This window comes from Pleurodeles waltl, chromosome 11 (genome assembly GCF_031143425.1).
Source record: "Pleurodeles waltl isolate 20211129_DDA chromosome 11, aPleWal1.hap1.20221129, whole genome shotgun sequence".
Taxonomy (NCBI): Eukaryota; Metazoa; Chordata; class Amphibia; order Caudata; family Salamandridae; genus Pleurodeles; species Pleurodeles waltl.
Window position 1 is genome coordinate 643,375,918 of NC_090450.1, and position 16,165 is coordinate 643,392,082.

The following is a 16,165-nucleotide window of genomic DNA, read 5'->3' on the forward strand; positions in this document are numbered from 1 at the left end:
GGCCTCCTGGTCAGTGACGATGGGGCTACCGGTGGCCTCCTGGGCAGTGACTCTGGCGGTGGCCTCCTGGGCAGTTGCTCTGGCGGTGGCTTCCTCGGCAGTGACTTTGGCGGTGGCCTCCTGGGCAGTGATGATGGGGCTGGCGGTGGCCTCCTGGGCAGTGACGATGGGGCTGGTGGTGGCCTCCTGGGCAGTGACGAAGGGGCTGGCGGTGGCCTCCTGGGCAGTGACTCTGGCTGTTGCTTCCTGGGCAGTGACTTTGGCGGTGGCCTCCTGGGCAGTGACGATGGGGCTGGCGGAGGCCTCCTGGGCAGCGGGGATGATGGCGTTCTTCTCTACCGTGCTGCTCCTCCCTGACTTTGGAGATTTCTTCTGCCCCTTCCCCACCTTGGGAGGAGTCACAGCTGAGTCGACACTCCCCCCGGGACCCCTGTGAGAGGCTTGGCTGACTGGAGTCTTCCCCCTCTCCCGCCGGGCACTGTCCAACTTCTGGTGCTTCACAGGGGGGGACTGGCTGTGCTGTGGCTCCGTGCCACACTGGCTGGCCTGGTGGCCGGTGCACTCCACATACCTGTAACAACAGGCACCACTGGTCCCGGAGATTTTTTGGCTGAGGTGCTAGTACGGTACCTATAAGTTGGACAGGGGGGGGTGGTGGGAAATAGGTTAAGGGTGGACAGGAAAAGTTTTTGGGAGACACTGGGACGGGTAGCTGGAGGGGGTTTGGGAGTGGAGGAAGAGGTGGTGGTTGTAGGAGGTGTAACTTTTGTGGATTTGGGTGCAGGTGCATGGGCTGGAGGCTGTCGTGAGGTGTATGGCTGTTGGGTGGGTGTGTGCCTGCGCTTGTGTATTTTCGGAGGGGGAGTCACAGACACACTGGGAGAGGACACAGGGGGCGTGTAAATGGTAGTGGGGTGGTGAGTGCACGTGAGCGGGGTGTGGTGGTGGGTGTGCTGGTGCGGGACGTAGTGGCTGTAGTGGTAGTGCATGCAGATGTGAGTGTAGACAAGACTGGGAGGGAGGAGGGAGACGAGGAAGAGGGGGACACAGTGGAGGCAGTGGATGTTGGTGTGTCTGTATGTGTGTGATGCTTGCATGAGTGCCTGTGGGATGTGTGGTGCTTATGTTTGCCTGAGCTTCCCTTGCGTGTTGAGGTGTGTGCAGGCTGATCTGATGGTGTGCTTGGGATAGGCAGAGGTTCAGGGGATTGGGTCTGGGTGGAGGAAGTTGGAGGGGGGAGGCTAGACACAGGGACAATGGCTGCCATCAGTGCTGAGGCCAGAGTCTTAACGGTTCGATGAAGGGCAGCCTGACCAGAATGAATGCCCTCCAGGAATGCATTTGTGTGTTGCAACTCCCTTTCTACACCCTGGATGGCATTCAAAATGGTAGACTGCCCAACAGTGAGGGACCTGAGGAGGTCAATGGCCCCCTCACTGAGGGCAGCAGAGGTGACAGGGGCAGGGGCTGACGGGCCTGGGGCGAAGGTGATGCCCACCCTCCTGGGTGAGCAGGCAAGGGGCGAAGGCTGAGGGGCTGCTGGTAGGGCGGTGCTGGTGGGGGGGGGGTAGCTGTACCTGTAGAAGTGGGGGGCACAGATGTTGCCGCCACCACAAGGGAGCTCCCATCGGAGGATGAGTCTGTGTCGCTGGTTGCAGATCCTGTGACCGCCGTGGTGCTCCCCTCGCCCTCCGTCCCACTGGTGTATTCTGAATCCGTAGTATGGCCCTCCATGGCCATGTGGGATGCTGCTCCCTCATGCTCCGGTGCCACTGTACCTCCGCCTGATGATGCTAATGAACACAAGAACAGGGAGACCACAAAAAGGGAGGGGGGGACGCCAGAAGAAAGACAGGTTGAGTGCATGGCTTACCGCTACCGTTGGCGGACAATACAGACACAGCAGCCCCCTGCACTACGTCGCGCTATTGGGCTCTACAAATGCAATTCCTGGGAAATTGCCTACAAGGCTATGGACGACATCTGCACACATAGATGACATAGGGCATGAATACCTGTACTTGGCACTCTACAGCGGTGGGGTGGGGTGCCACATGGCCTGCCTTACGGAGTGGCCTAGCCTACGGAACTCGCCCTGGCCTAGGGATACCCACAGCCCTCCTCCCCCACCCAGACACCTTCACTGCGCGCAAAGTCTGCTGAATGATAGTGTACTCACCCCCTTGTGTCTGCTGTGATGCCCTCAAGCGCCCATCCAACTCAGGGTACGCCACCGCCAGGATCCTGAGCATCAGGGGGGTCATGGTTCGACGGGCACCCCTCCCACGTTGGGAGGCCATCCCCAGCTGAGCCTCCGCCGTCTTCTTGCTCCAGCGGCGAATGTCCTCCCATCTTTTCTTGCAGTGGGTGCTTCGTCTGTGGTGGACCCCCAGGGTCCAGATGTCCTTGGGGATGGCACGCCAAATATCCTTCTTCTGGTGGGCGCAGACCTACATGACATGTGTAGGAAGTTGGCTCTGTATGTGCTATTTCAAAGTAAGGAATAGCATGCACAGAGTCCAAGGGTTCCCCTTAGAGGTAAAATAGTGGTAAAAATAGATAATACTAATGCTCTATTTTGTGGTAGTGTGGTCGAGCAGTAGGCTTATCCAAGGAGTAGTGTTAAGCATTTGTTGTACATACACATAGACAATAAATGAGGTACACACACTCAGAGACAAATCCAGCCAATAGGTTTTTATATAGAAAAATATCTTTTCTTAGTTTATTTTAAGAACCACAGGTTCAAATTCTACATGTAATATCTCATTCGAAAGGTATTGCAGGTAAGTACTTTAGGAACTTCAAATCATCAAAATTGCATGTATACTTTTCAAGTTATTCGCAAATAGCTGTTTTAAAAGTGGACACTTAGTGCAATTTTCACAGTTCCTAGGGGAGGTAAGTATTTGTTAGGTTAACCAGGTAAGTAAGACACTTACAGGGCTTAGTTCTTGGTCCAAGGTAGCCCACCGTTGGGGGTTCAGAGCAACCCCAAAGTCACCACACCAGCAGCTCAGGGCCGGTCAGGTGCAGAGTTCAAAGTGGTGCCCAAAACACATAGGCTAGAATGGGGAGAAGGGGGTGCCCCGGTTCCGGTCTGCTTGCAGGTAAGTACCCGCGTTTTCGGAGGGCAGACCAGGGGGGTTTTGTAGGGCACCGGGGGGGACACAAGTCCACACAGAAATTTCACCCTCAGCAGCGCGGGGGCGGCCGGGTGCAGTGTAGGAACAGGCGTCGGGTTCGCAATGTTAGTCAATGAGAGATCTCGGGATCTCTTCAGCGCTGCAGGCAGTCAAGGGGGGGATTCCTCGGGGAAACCTCCACTTGGGCAAGGGAGAGGGACTCCTGGGGGTCACTTCTCCAGTGAAAGTCCGGTCCTTCAGGTCCTGGGGGCTGCGGGTGCAGGGTCTCTCCCAGGCGTCGGGACTTTAGGTTCAAAGAGTCGCGGTCAGGGGAAGCCTCGGGATTCCCTCTGCAGGCGGCGCTGTGGGGGCTCAGGGGGGACAGGTTTTGGTACTCACAGTATCAGAGTAGTCCTGGGGTCCCTCCTGAGGTGTTGGATCGCCACCAGCCGAGTCGGGGTCGCCGGGTGCAGTGTTGCAAGTCTCACGCTTCTTGCGGGGAGCTTGCAGGGTTCTTTAACGCTGCTGGAAACAAAGTTGCAGCTTTTCTTGGAGCAGGTCCGCTGTCCTCGGGAGTTTCTTGTCTTTTCGAAGCAGGGGCAGTCCTCAGAGGATGTCGAGGTCGCTGGTCCCTTCGGAAGGCGTCGCTGGAGCAGGATCTTTGGAAGGCAGGAGACAGGCCGGTGAGTTTCTGGAGCCAAGGCAGTTGTCGTCTTCTGGTCTTCCGCTGCAGGGGTTTTCAGCTAGGCAGTCCTTCTTCTTGTAGTTGCAGGAATCTAATTTTCTAGGGTTCAGGGTAGCCCTTAAATACTAAATTTAAGGGCGTGTTTAGGTCTGGGGGGTTAGTAGCCAATGGCTACTAGCCCTGAGGGTGGGTACACCCTCTTTGTGCCTCCTCCCAAGGGGAGGGGGTCACAATCCTAACCCTATTGGGGGAATCCTCCATCTGCAAGATGGAGGATTTCTAAAAGTTAGAGTCACTTCAGCTCAGGACACCTTAGGGGCTGTCCTGACTGGCCAGTGACTCCTCCTTGTTGCTTTCTTTGTTCCCTCCAGCCTTGCCGCCAAAAGTGGGGGCCGTGGCCGGAGGGGGCGGGCAACTCCACTAAGCTGGAGTGCCCTGCTGGGTTGTGACAAAGGGGGGAGCCTTTGAGGCTCACCGCCAGGTGTCACAGTTCCTGCCTGGGGGAGGTGTTAGCACCTCCACCCAGTGCAGGCTTTGTTACTGGCCTCAGAGTGACAAAGGCACTCTCCCCATGGGGCCAGCAACATGTCTCTAGTGTGGCAGGCTGCTGGAACCAGTCAGCCTACACAGATAGTTGGTTAAGTTTCAGGGGGCACCTCTAAGGTGCCCTCTGTGGTGTATTTTACAATAAAATGTACACTGGCATCAGTGTGCATTTATTGTGCTGAGAAGTTTGATACCAAACTTCCCAGTTTTCAGTGTAGCCATTATGGTGCTGTGGAGTTCGTGTTTGACAGACTCCCAGACCATATACTCTTATGGCTACCCTGCACTTACAATGTCTAAGGTTTTGTTTAGACACTGTAGGGGTACCATGCTCATGCACTGGTACCCTCACCTATGGTATAGTGCACCCTGCCTTAGGGCTGTAAGGCCTGCTAGAGGGGTGTCTTACCTATACTGCATAGGCAGTGAGAGGCTGGCATGGCACCCTGAGGGGAGTGCCATGTCGACTTACTCGTTTTGTCCTCACTAGCACACACAAGCTGGCAAGCAGTGTGTCTGTGCTGAGTGAGAGGTCTCCAGGGTGGCATAAGACATGCTGCAGCCCTTAGAGACCTTCCTTGGCATCAGGGCCCTTGGTACTAGAAGTACCAGTTACAAGGGACTTATCTGAATGCCAGGGTGTGCCAATTGTGGATACAATGGTACATTTTAGGTGAAGGAACACTGGTGCTGGGGCCTGGTTAGCAGGGTCCCAGCACACTTCTCAGTCAAGTCAGCATCAGTATCAGGCAAAAAGTGGGGGGTAACTGCAACAGGGAGCTATTTCTTTACAACATGTACAGGAAAAGTCATTACCAACTGCACCGTCAAAGTGAGTGGCCCACATCCCTACCCATGCCATGTGGCACATGCATTCACTGTCCTTCATGCACGCAGAACTGCGCCCCCTTCCTTCTTACAACCAGCCCTCTCCACACAGGCATAGCCCATACAACATGCTCCTTGTGTACTTACCTGTTGGTAGGGAGAACCGTAGAGTAGCATGTACTGAGGGAGGACCCCGTCGACGAGCTTCTCCAACTTCTCTGCAGTGAAGGCAGGGGCCCTTTCCCCAGACGCACAAGCCATTTTCTCTTCCAGACCGAGGTCACAGCAGCACTTGCAGTGTAGGTCCTCTCCTGTCGAAGATCAGGTATCGAGTGATTCAACAATCTGAAAATGGCGGTCACGTCAGCGGCGGTCACGTCCGTGGTGGTGCGTACCATTACCGCTGGCGTACATCGTCATTGGCTCCTGGGACCCACAGGGTCCAATGTTAACCAATGCAGCATTGTGCCGCGGTCTTCGACCGTCTACCACGACGGTGTACAATGCCAGCGCAGTTACCTCACATCCCATTGTCCCAGTTTAGAGATCAGGCAGCCGTCATTTTAGGGGCCCACATGGCCTAATTACCAACTGCGTCACACATACCTAGGCCTTGTCTCCCAACACAAATGCAGGCCACATTTTGTGTATGAATGATGTTCTGTGTAGACTGTGGGTACATACCTCTGAGTTGTTTGACTCTGTGGTCGCTGTTGTCCTTCATAGGCACCGTCCGCTGGGACATGTGAGGAGATGGCGGCATCCTCCGATGTCCCGACCGCTGGTGGACCTGTCGACAATGGAGGAAAGAAGTTTGATCATCACCTACAGGTTTGACCGTGCCACAATCCAGGAACTGTGTATACAGTTGATGCCTGACCTGATGTCAGCAATCCGCCATCCCACAGGAATCCCCCCTCAAGTGCAGGTGCTACCAGTGCTCCATTTCCTTGCAAGTGGGTCATTTCAAACAACAGTTGCCATGGCATCAGGAATGTCCCAGCCTATGTTTTCCAATGTGTTGTCCAGAGTGTTGTCTGCCCTGCTGAAACACATGCAGAGCTATATCGTTTTCCCTCAGGTGGAGGACTTGCCTACAGTGAAAGGTGACTTCTATGCCATGGGACATATCCCCAACATCATAGGTGCCATTGATGGGACCCATGTAGCTTTGGTCCCCCCCGACAGGAGTGAACAGGTGTACAGGAACCGGAAAAGTTATCATTCCATGAATGTACAGATGGTATGTTTGGCAGACCAGTACATCTCCCAGGTAAATGCTATGTTCCCTGGCTCTGTGCATGACGCTGTAGCCGGGCGATCCCGGGTACGAACAACTCGGATGACATATCGGACGGGGCCGATACGTCATTTCCGCGTCTTCCCGTTGCCGGGGAGACGCGGTTTGAGCGAGGCAGGCGGGACAGCGTTTCCCGGGAAACGAGGTCAGTTTCCCGGGCTGGAGAGAGTAAAGGGGCAGAGACGCTGCGGAGAAGGGGAGGAGAAACGAACACGGAGACGGAGACCGGGAGAAACGAGGAGCGCGAGGAGGGACAGGAGGAGAGAAGCAGACGAGGAGCAGGAGGAGGGAGAGAGGGCAGAAGAGCACCAGAGCCTGGAGAAAGGGGACCATCAGGAGGACCACTACCAAGCCAGCCACGACCCTGGAGGGTCGTGGCTAAACAAGGTACGGTCCTTGTGGACAAAAAGAAGGGAAATAAGTAAAAAAGGGACTGGGGAGGGGTCATAGAGGAGGGTTGGAAAGGGAGGTAGAAGGAAGGGCACTACAACTATCACATCAGTGACACGTATTTTTTTCACTAAGAATAGATGTGGTCACACCATTCCCTAAAACTCCTCACCGGCACCAACCCCCTCCTTTTGTGTTTACCGATTTCCCCAGTCCAGAGATAATAGAGAGAGAGGAGAACCCCAATTAGACAACAATACTTACCTTAGCGTTTTCCCTTCTGTTTTCGGTATCTCCCTGGATTCCTACGAGCGAGCAAGACAGATGGGTCACCTGTAAGACAAGAAGTTCAACCATAAAATCATCAATCTGGGAAAAGATACGAAAGAAGAAGAGAACGAAGGAGAAAGACAATCACCCTTGTTGTTTTGTTAAAATACCTTATTTCCCGTATAATTAAAAATAAACCACTTACCACTCCCAAAACAGCGCTTCAGTGGTCTTCATACTGTTCGACCTGCCACAGTGGTGTCAGAAGTGGGATCTTGACCCGTGAGGCCTCCTCGCAGTAATCGAACAGTATAACAATGAGTGACAAACCCTCGTTGGAAGATATGATAAAGCAATTGGCCGAAGTCCAACGCCATCTACAGCTGGTGTGGGAGGCACACCAGCGAGAAGCTAAAGAGGACAGGGAAGCCTTACAGTCGGCTTTGAAAAGTCAGGCGACCATCCTTGCGAATAATCAACTGGTCCATGAGACGGCCATGAAAAAATTGACGGAGACTATTGCTAGTAGTAAGGTTCACCCCAATGTTCCCAGTTCCGTGTTACAGAAATATCAAGATGGAGAAGACCCCGAAGCCTTTTTTACTAATTTTGAGAGAGTGGCGTCATCCGCCCAATGGCCTGAGGATAGATGGGGTCAGTATGTCGCCCCCTTACTTACAGGTATCTTACAAGCAGCCTATCAAGCGGCAAACCCGGGTGGAACCACGCCATACCAAGAGATAAAGACTAGTATCTTAGAACGTGTGGGACATGACACGGAATACTATAGGGTTAAATTTAGAAAAATCAAATGGGGACCGAATGAAGATCCCCGAACCTTTTATTATCGGGTAAAGGATTTGGCATTGAAATGGTTGGGTTCTTCCAGAAATAGTAGGGAGGAAGTGATACAAACAATTGTCCTTGAACAATATCTAGAGTCCCTGCCTACCACCACAAAACACTGGATCCGTCAACATCCAAAGGTGACTACTGAAATGGCAATTGACCTAGCATGTGCCTATCATCGCTCAACCGATGTAAGAAGTATATCACCCCGACCCAGCCTAAAGGCAGGGCCTTCCAATCCTAAAACCACGCCAAGAAACCTTTCCGAGGAACCAGTTCCCCACAGACTGATTGACCATCCACCGATAGCCGGTCCCCAATGTTACAACTGTGGGGAATGGGGCCACATTGCCCGAGTATGCCGCAGAAAACAGGATAGTAGTGAGCCAATGGAAATCGGAGTTACTAGGCGACGGGTACTGTGTACCGGAAGAGGTAACCAGAAGTTTAAACAGACTCTGAAAGTCAACGGGAAAACAGTATGGGCCCTTATTGATTCGGGGTGTAGCCAGTCGGTGGTGGGAAAAGACATAGTAACCATAGTAGATAAAGGAACAGAGCGATGGGTGAATATTTGTTGTATTCACGGAGATAAAGAGCAATACCCTTTACATGAAATAACAGTGGAATGGGGAACACACCGGGATGTGCTACCGATGGGTATAATGACAGATCTGATTGAGGAGTGTATCATTGGAACTGAATATGAACATTTCCAAGAAATACTGGATTATGTTCGACAACCCAAACTGGCACAAGATTGGTGGAAAGACGCTCCTTTTTCTGATAGCATTATAGAAAGCCCCACAATCCGTAGGAAGTTATCACGCAGAGAGAAACGAATAGAAAAATTGAGTTACCTGGGAAAAGAGATAACAGGACAGAGCACAGGCCTTATTGCAGAAACCCATGAAGTCCCTGTCAGTTTTCCCCATCAACAAAGAGAAGATCCTTCTCTCGCCCACGCCTGGAAGTCGGCCAGAGAAGAAGAAACCGAAGAGGTGGGTCCCTACTTCCTCATTAAGAAAAAACTTTTATACCGGATAACCACTACTGGTACCGGGGAACATAAACAACAATTAGTGGTACCCGATCATTATAGAAATCAGGTCCTAACGATGGCTCATTGTCAACCCGGTGGGGGTCATTATGGGAGGGAAAAAACAGAAGAATATCTCCTTAGACGGTTCTATTGGCCGGGAGTTTTTGCCCACATACGTAAATATTGTTCCCAATGTCCCAGGTGCCAACTCACTGAACCCGGTAGACCTAAGAAAGCACCACTGATGCGTCTACCCATCATAGACATTCCATTCAGTAGGATAGGAATGGACCTGATTGGGCCTGTAGTACCATCCACAAAGGGTCACACATATATCCTAGTCATGGTTGACTATGCCACACGATACCCTGAGGCCGTTCCATTAAAAAGTATGACAACCAAAACAGTGGCCCAAGCAATGATAAACATTTTTTCTCGAGTTGGGTTCCCGCATGAAATACTCACCGACCAGGGAACTCCTTTTATGTCTACTCTCATGAAGCAAGTATGTAAGACCTTGGGTATTTCCCAAATCCGTACGTCGGTATACCATCCCCAGACGGATGGACTAGTGGAACGATTTAACTGAACAATAAAAACCTTACTGAAAAAATTAATGGAAGAGTCAGGGAGAGACTGGGATCAAAAATTACACTTAGTGTTATACGCTATTCGAACGCATGAACAGTCCTCTACAGGCCACAGCCCATTTGAGCTTGTGTTCGGAAGACAGCCGAGATCTCTTCTTGACATGGCCATTGAAACATGGGAGGAAGAGGCAGAAGAAGGAGGTGGGCCCCTTCTAGAATATGCCCACAATTTAAGGTCTCAGCTACAAGGTCTATGAGACACGGTCAAAGTGAATATGGAACAAGCTCAAAACACTCAAAAACAATATTATGACCGAGGGAGTAAGTTAAGGGTTTTACAACCAGGAGATCAGGTTTTAATAATGCGTCCAACATCAGAACAAAAACTAATCGCCAAATGGCAGGGTCCCTATAAGATAATAAGAGCAGTTTCTCCTGTCACCTACCTGGTTGAACTATCGAATACTCCCCAGAAATCACAGATCTATCATATAAATCTCCTTAAAAAATGGGAAGAACCAGACAACTCGAACACTTCCGGAGTGTTGGCAGGATTCCTATATCCTAGTAACAATTTAAGTATTGGGTTCTGTCCAACCGAACACAGCAATGAGGAAGGGCTACCCGCAGTAAATGAAACATTAACCAGATCAGAGAAGGAACAGGTATACAGCTTACTAGAACACTTACGGGATTTTTTTTCAGTATTACCGGGTAAAACCACCTTTATAACCCATAAAATAAGAACTACACCAGGGAAAATTGTGAGGTTACGGCCGTATCGTATTCCTGAGGCGAGGAAACAGATTATGGAAGCTGAAATACAGAAAATGTTAGAACAAGGAGTGATTGAACCATCAAATAGTCCCTGGTGCTCCCCGGTTGTTCTGGTGCCAAAACCTGATGGTACTATTAGATTCTGTATTGATTTCAGGAAGCTTAACGAAAACTCCATGTTTGACACATATCCTATACCCAGAGTTGATGACGTATTAGAGAAACTAGGAAAAGCCAAATATATGTCTACCTTAGATTTGACAAAAGGGTATTGGCAGATTCCCTTAGCCACAGAGGATAAAGAGAAAACAGCTTTTGCCACTCAGTCCGGTCTTTATCAGTTCACTGTGCTACCATTTGGTCTCCATGGAGCACCAGCTACATTCCAACGGTTAATGGATAAACTCTTAAACCCCTTTCAGTCTTTTGCAGCAGCCTACCTAGACGATGTAGTGATTTTTAGCTAAACCTGGAACGATCATCTAAAACATTTACACCAGGTTTTTCACACTCTCACCACCGCTGGATTAACTGCCAATCCTAAAAAGTGCGTCATAGGAACACCTGACATATCATACTTGGGCTACAAAATTAGTCAAGGGAGCCTAAAACCTCAAACAAAAAAAGTAGATGCCATTCTAAATGCACCTAAACCGACAACAAAGAAAGATTTATGCTCATTCCTAGGGTTGGTAGGTTACTATAGAAGGTTCATACCTGACTATTCTACCCTGGCCGCCCCTCTCACGGACCTTCTGTCTAAATCCCATCCTAATAGGCTAGCACCTTTTTCGGATCAACAGAAAGACAGCTTTGAACAACTGAAGTCCTATCTGACCAAAGACCCAATACTCCGGTGCCCGGATTTTTCTAAACCTTTTCATCTATATACTGATGCCTCAGATGTGGGTTTAGGGGGAGTACTGGCCCAACCCGACGGGGAAGGTAGGGATCATCCGGTAGTATACGTCAGTAGGAAACTGTTTCCCCGGGAACAGCACTATCCAACTATTGAAAAGGAATGTTTGGCCATTAAATGGGCCGTGGATACCTTGCAATATTACCTTCTAGGCCGACCCTTTATACTTTTTACGGATCATGCTCCCCTCACGTGGTTATCTGCTCATAAGGATACCAATTCACGGATTTTAAGATGGTTCCTTGAACTGCAACCATTTTCCTTTCAGGTCCGTCACATACCAGGACACCAACAGGCCCCAGCTGACTATTTATCTCGATTCCCGGACTATGCTACGGTCCTCGAGCAGGACCTTTCATGGGGAGAGGTGTGTAGCCGGGCGATCCCGGCTACGAACAACTCGGATGACGTATCGGACGGGGCCGATACGTCATTTCCGCGTCTTCCCGTTGCCGGGGAGACGTGGCGAGAGCGAGGCAGGCGGGACAGCGTTTCCCGGGAAACGAGGTCAGTTTCCCGGGCTGGAGAGAGTAAAGGGGCAGAGACGCTGCGGAGAAGGGGAGGAGAAACGAACACGGAGAAGGAGACCGGGAGAAACGAGGAGCGTGAGGAGGAACGGAGGGACAGGAGGAGAGAAGCAGACGAGGAGCAGGAGGAGGGAGAGAGGGCAGAAGAGCACCAGAGCCTGGAGAAAGGGGACCATCAGGAGGACCACTACCATCCACGACCCTGGAGGGTCGTGGCTAAACAAGGTACGGTCCTTGTGGACAAAAAGAAGGGAAATAAGTAAAAAAGGGACTGGGGAGGGGTCATAGAGGAGGGTTGGAAAGGGAGGTAGAAGGAAGGGCACTACAACTATCACATCAGTGACACGTATTTTTTTCACTAAGAATAGATGTGGTCACACCATTCCCTAAAACTCCTCACCGGCACCAACCCCCTCCTTTTGTGTTTACCGATTTCCCCAGTCCAGAGATAATAGAGAGAGAGGAGAACCCCAATTAGACAACAATACTTACCTTAGCATTTTCCCTTCTGTTTTCGGTATCTCCCTGGATTCCTACGAGCGAGCAAGACAGATGGGTCACCTGTAAGACAAGAACTTCAACCATAAAATCATCAATCTGGGAAAAGATACGAAAGAAGAACAGAACGAAGGAGAAAGACAATCGCCCTTGTTGTTTTGTTAAAATACCTTATTTCCCGTATAATTAAAAATAAACCACTTACCACTCCCAAAACAATGCTTCAGTGGTCTTCATACTGTTCGACCTGCTACAGACGCCTACATCCTGTGGAATAGCAGCATCCCTTATGTGATGGGTCAACTCCAGAGGCACCGGGTGTGGCTATTAGGGGACTCTGGTTACCCCAATCTGTCATGGCTACTGACCCCAGTGAGGAATCCCAGGACCAGGGCAGAGGAACGCTACAATGAGGCCCATGGGCGGACTAGGAGGGTGATCGAGCGCACCTTCGGCCTCCTGAAGGCCAGGTTCAGGTGCCTCCATATGACAGGTGGATCCCTATTCTACTCACCAAAGAAGGTGTGCCAGATCATCGTGGCCTGCTGTATGCTTCACAACTTGGCTTTGCGACAACAGGTGCCTTTTCTGCAGGAGGATGTTCCAGATGGCGGTGTTGTGGCAGCTGTGGAGCCTGTGGACAGTGATGAGGAGGAAGCAGAGGAAGAAGACATTGACAACAGGGGCTCAGTCATCCAGCAATATTTCCAGTGACACACAGGTGAGAAAACATTCCTGCCTACTACAAGTACTTTAACACTTCTACCTCTATCCTGTCTGTCGATTTCACCCAGTGTATGGTCACTGAGTTGTCATTTTCCCTTACGGTTTCACAGGTGTGGTTTCCAACGTGTGTCATCTGCTTAGATTCCTCATGGACTTGAGCTGTGTGACATAGGTATGTTGACATTACATTTGAAAAAGTATTTTGTCATTGTCATTGCTAATACACAATTTCGAAATCACAGACTGACTCCAGATTGTTTTGTGCTTCAAGGGTATTTATTGAAGTGCTCAATATTGGAGGGGGTTGTAAAATGGTGAGAGGGGATGGTGGAGGAATGTCCATGGCAGAGTCCAGTCTATTAGTCTCACAGGTGCATTGCCCATATGGGCATAGGAAGTGGAGCTGGGGCAGTTCCAATATAGACAGGGTTACAAAGTGGGACAGTGGTTTGACAGTCAGGGTGGTCTCATTTCTTGGCGGGGGTCTTGGCATTGTGCTCTGTCTTGTTCCTGGATCTCAGGGACCTCTTGCGGGGTGGTTCTCCATCTGCAGGGGGTGGGGTGCTGGTGTGGTGGTCCTGTGGCCATGCCTCCTGCCCACTAGCGCCGGCGGAAGTGGTGGGCAGTTCATCGTCCATGCTAGTGTCAGGGGCCTCTTGTAATGCCACAGTGTCCCTCCTGGTGTTAAGTATTTCCTTCAGCACCCCTACAATGGTGCCCAGGGTGGAGGTGATGGTTCTGAGCTCCTCCCTGAACCCCAAATACTGTTCCTCCTGCATGCGCTGGGTCTCCTGAAACTTGGCCAAGACCGTTACCATCGTCTCCTGGGAGTGGTGGTAGGCTCCCATGATGGAGGAGAGGGCCTCGTGGAGAGTGGGTTCCCTTGGCCTGTCCGCCCCCTGTCGCACGGCAGCCCTCCCAGTTCCCCTGTGTTCCTGTGCCTCCGTCCCCTGGACCGTGTGCCCTCTGCCACTGCCCCCAGGTGCCTGTTGTTGTTGGGGTGGTGGGTTATCCTGGGTTACCTGTAGTGGTGGACACACAGCTGATTGACATGTCCTGGGCACGGAGGTATGGGCCCGCTGGGTGGGTGCTGTGCTGGTGTTCCCAGAGGGTGGAAGGTCTGTGGTGGGCTGTGCCTGTGTGAGTGGAACCGACTGTCCCGAGGCCCACAATGGTCCGGGCTGGTCATCTGGATCCAGTTGGACAGAGCTGCTGTCATCACTGTGGGCCTCTTCTGTGGGTGGGGTGGAGATGTCTGGACCCTCCTGTCTGGTGACGTTGGGTAGTGGTCCTGCAGGGGTTTAAAAGCATGATTATTGCATCTGTGTGTGTCATGGTGTGCAATGGGTGGGTGACCGTGTACCCCAGTGCTAGCATTCCTGTGTGGGGGCTTGTGTGATGATGGTTGAGGGGGGGTGTTATGGGTATGTGCAGTGGGCATGCTTTAGTGATGGGTGTCCATGCTTTGTTGTGTCATGCAGGGCTTGGTGTTGGGATGTGTGGTTTGTGTTATTAGTACATTTGTGAGGAGTTGGAGTGATAAGGGAGGGGGCGAGGGTGGGAGTCTGTGATAGCATGCAGGTAGGGTGGGGGATATAATAGTTAAAGGTTTGACTTACCAGAGTCCATTCCTCCACCGACTAATGCGAGGCCCTCAGGATGCCGAATCGCTAAGACCTGCTCCTCCCATGTTGTTAGTTGTGGGGGAGGAGGTGGGGGTCCGCCGCCAGTCCTCTGTACCGCCAGGTGGTGTCTTGAGCCATAGCTCCATCTTCCTAGCTATGGAGGTGTGCTGCACCTGTGATCCGAATAGATGTGGCTCTACCCGGACGATTTCCTCCACCATTACCCTGAGCTCCTCCTCCGAGAACCTGGGGTGTCTTTGCCATGCCATGGGGTGGTGTGGGTGATGTGTGGGGTGGGGTGTGTGGTGATAAGTGTGGTGATATGTAGTGGTGTGTGATGTTTTGTGCGTGGAAGTTGTGTGGGTGATGGTGTTGAGTGCCTGTGGCTGCTAGTTTGTGGATGGTGGTGTCTCTCTCTGGCCTTCTTTCTGAATTTTTGGTAGTAGGGGTTTGTGGGTGATGTGGGTGTGTGGGTGTGGTGTGGGTATGTGTATCAGGTGTGTGTATTTGGAATTGTCCAATGTGGCGGTGTTTTGTATGTGTGTATGTATTGTGAGCGCGGTGGTGTGTACCGCCAATGGAATACCTAGGTTGAAAGACCGCCGCGTGGATTAATGGGTCGTGATAGCGTGGGCGTATTTCTGTTGGCGTGACGGTGGAGGTTTTGTTTTCGCCAGTTTATCACTGACCTTTGGTGTGGCGGACTTGTGTGGGTGTATGAATTTTGTCAGATTTCGAGATGTGGGTCATAATAGCTGTGGCGGAATTCCCCGGCGGTGTGTTGCCGGTCTTCCGCACGGGGGTAAGCGGCTTTTACCGCCAATGTTGTAATGACCACCTTAGTCTCCTCTCTACACAGGTCTTCAGGTAATGGGGCCTCAGTGAGTTCTGGGCGTGCCCTCGATTTGAGGCATGGGCAGCCCCTCCCCCAACCCCTCACTTACCTGGTGCAGCCTGTTCCTTCCTTCTTTTCTTCTTTTTCTCTTCTTTCTACTTTTCTTCTTTCCTTATTTTTATACTTAGCAGCCATGTTCTTCTTAATCCCAGCATGCCTTTTTTTTCCTGCATGTCTTTGCACCCATTTCCAAAATGGCGCCTTTCTCTATATTCTCCTATGATTCTTTCCCAATCTAAGATGGTGTCTTTCTTCTTCCTGTTGGTCATTTCCTGTTTGAGGATATATAAGGAGTGTTATTCTTGTTCTCCTTGCGCTGCAACACTTCCTTTGGTGGTGATCTTCGCTCCTGTTGTTTTTTCTCCAGTTTTTTTTACCTCGCTTGTTCCTGTTTCTTCCAGTATTGTTTTCTTGTTGGAAGACTTACCTTTACGCTTATTTTTTTTTTTGTTCCAGGGAATTCCTGCTATGGAGGTTTTTCCCTTTTGTTTTTTTTTCCTCTGGGACTCCTTCTGGAGGGCACAGACTGCCTTTTGGCGTTCCATCGTCAGCAGCACTGTGGCTACCAGAAAG